The sequence below is a fragment of the Saccostrea cucullata genome, unplaced genomic scaffold (assembly GCF_032062105.1).
Source record: "Saccostrea cucullata isolate Sc308-1 unplaced genomic scaffold, CSIRO_AGI_Scuc_v1 ctg7535, whole genome shotgun sequence".
Classification (NCBI taxonomy): Eukaryota; Metazoa; Mollusca; class Bivalvia; order Ostreida; family Ostreidae; genus Saccostrea; species Saccostrea cuccullata.
Genome location: NW_026934247.1, coordinates 42,225 through 44,625, shown reverse-complemented (window position 1 = coordinate 44,625; position 2,401 = coordinate 42,225). Strand labels below are relative to the sequence as shown.

At 32.2% G+C, this 2,401-nt stretch overlaps 1 long non-coding RNA gene across 1 annotated transcript; it reads left to right on the top strand.

Annotated features, from left to right (window-relative positions):
* Positions 1-366: 366 nt before the first annotated feature.
* Positions 367-1,612, top strand: LOC134240340 (uncharacterized). The gene is made up of 3 exons (XR_009986410.1): positions 367-512; positions 612-735; positions 1,231-1,612. It is a non-coding gene; the product is annotated as an uncharacterized LOC134240340 (long non-coding RNA).
* Positions 1,613-2,401: the final 789 nt, after the last annotated feature.

Below are 2,401 nucleotides of genomic sequence, written 5' to 3'. Positions count from 1 at the left end.
ACCCCATTTAGGCTCTTTCATAGATTTTATACTTTCACACTACAGTATAGAATTGTGAATTAAGTTGTTGTCTACTAAGTTTACCATCAGGGACAAAGAGTGGTTTACCAAGCAGTGGGTTGCGTATGAAAAGAAGACGATTAAGGAATACACATACATTACAGGTATTAAATTTTAGGCAGTATATATTTTAATTATTTCGTGTTATTCAAATTTACCTCTAGAATGTTTTGAAACTATAATTAATAGAAAAATGTCGCTTTCCTCATTTTGGCAATTCGGAAATATTGAGTGAGGAATTCAGGCCACTCGACTTTTTATCATAAATGAATTGGGTTTGCTTCCTCCTATACAATGTTTAAAAATGTGATATCGGATAAGTTAATAAATATTTGTGTCAATAACTAAATGCATTTAAAACAAATCAACTTTGTCAGCGAGAAGAAGAATTTGAAAGTGGATGCAGATTTGAAGAATGATTTCAATATCGAACCGATTTGTTGGCTTCTTCGGTAAAGTATTTTGACATTGTATGATTTGTATATTAAGTAATATTTATTCTTAAGGATAGTTTTTCTTAAAATCAAGATTACATTTTTCTAAATCTTTAGTATGGATTATCGGTTTTAACGTCTTCTACAATACCACCTCAAGTGTTACAAATTCAAAACATACGTGTGCCCTTCCTTGGAAAAGAAATTTTGGATTAACAACCAATGCAACAGATGAGACCGGGTATGAAAGTTTTTGTATGTTTTAAACTGAAATATTGCTTATTATTTCTACGAAAACCATTCATCAAAATATTTTCTTTTTTCTATCGAGATGTAATATTGGACTTTTGCGAGTAGCGCTGACCTTTATAGTTGACAGCTAACTTTTACACTAGAGCAATGTACGGAAGCTCTTTTACGATAAAAAGATTTTGCTCAACATTTAATTTAGCCAAAATAAATGTTTTTTTTCAAAGCATAAATCAGTTGTCCTTAAAGAAAACGACAATCACACTACCCTCAGCTCCCGGCCTTCACATGTTATGTCCCTAACAACATTAGGGGGCACTACCTTTGACCACTAGAAAGGTTAGCCTATCAATTATCAATTCTGTACCTCTGTACATGATACAGGTTGAAATGTCAAGTAAACCGTCAACTATAAAAGCCAGTGCTTCTTGCAAAAGTCTATTTTGAATTCAAGTATAAATTTACTTTTGAGAAATAAATTTTACAGAAGATTTTTCGACGGATTGAGAACTATAATCACGGGTTTTTTATATAGTCATGAAGAAGGTAAGATATATCAAAATTCCTTTTAAAAAAAAATACCAATAGTTTAACATAGATATATATTAAAAGAAGGAAACAAAATGAAATATATCTTGATAACGAACAGTACTCAAGCTCAAAAGTCCATCAAACAAGTAAAATAGGAGTAGAGCAAGCACAAATTTCTTAAACATAAGAGATGGGATCAAGTGCCATGGAGGAGTGAGCATCCCCCCTCAAATAATCATCAGATTTATATGATATTCAATTTCTGTAATTAAGGTTGTTTATACAAAACATTTTCTAAGCATATATTAATAGGTTTTAAAGGAGAAAGATAATGCTTTAAAGAGATTTTTTATTAATTTTTTTACATGTAACTTGAATTAATGTACATATTGTAAATGATATTTACTTTCCTCGATACACGACATAGGGATACATTGTACATGCTGTTCTATCCATTCACCTACTGGAAAGACATTATTCTCCTCCTGAAACGTACATAGATTTGTGATAATCCAATAATTAAGGTCTTCCGTTTCCAACGGAAGACCTTCTACTGATTCTGATGATTAAGATTATTAAGGTCTTCCGTCTTCAGCGGAAGACCTTCTTGTTATTCTTAGGTTTCTTTTTCACTTTTATTATTATTATTAAGGTCTTCCGTCTTCAGCGGAAGACCTTCTTGTTAAGGTCTTCCGTCTTCAGCGGAAGACCTTCTTGTTATTCTTAGGTTTCTTTTCCACTATTTTTATTATTAAGGTCTTCCGTTTCCAAAGGAAGACCTTATTGTTTTCGTTCGGTTTCTTTTTCCCTATTATTAGGGTCTTCCGTCTTCAGCGGAAGACCCTTCTATTATTCTTCGGTTTCTTTTTTACCTTTATTATTAGGGTCTTCCGTCTTCAGCGGAAGACCCTTCTATTATTCTTCGGTTTCTTTTTTACCTTTATTATTATTATTATTATTATTAGGGTCTTCCGTCTCCAGCGGAAGACCCTTCTATTATTCTTATGTTTCTTTTTCAATTTTCTTATTATTATTCTTTTTCTCTGCACAAATTTTGTGCAGAAGATTTCTCAGAGATGGCTCGATGGATTTGCTTCAAATTTTCAGGGTTGATGCAGGATCATCTG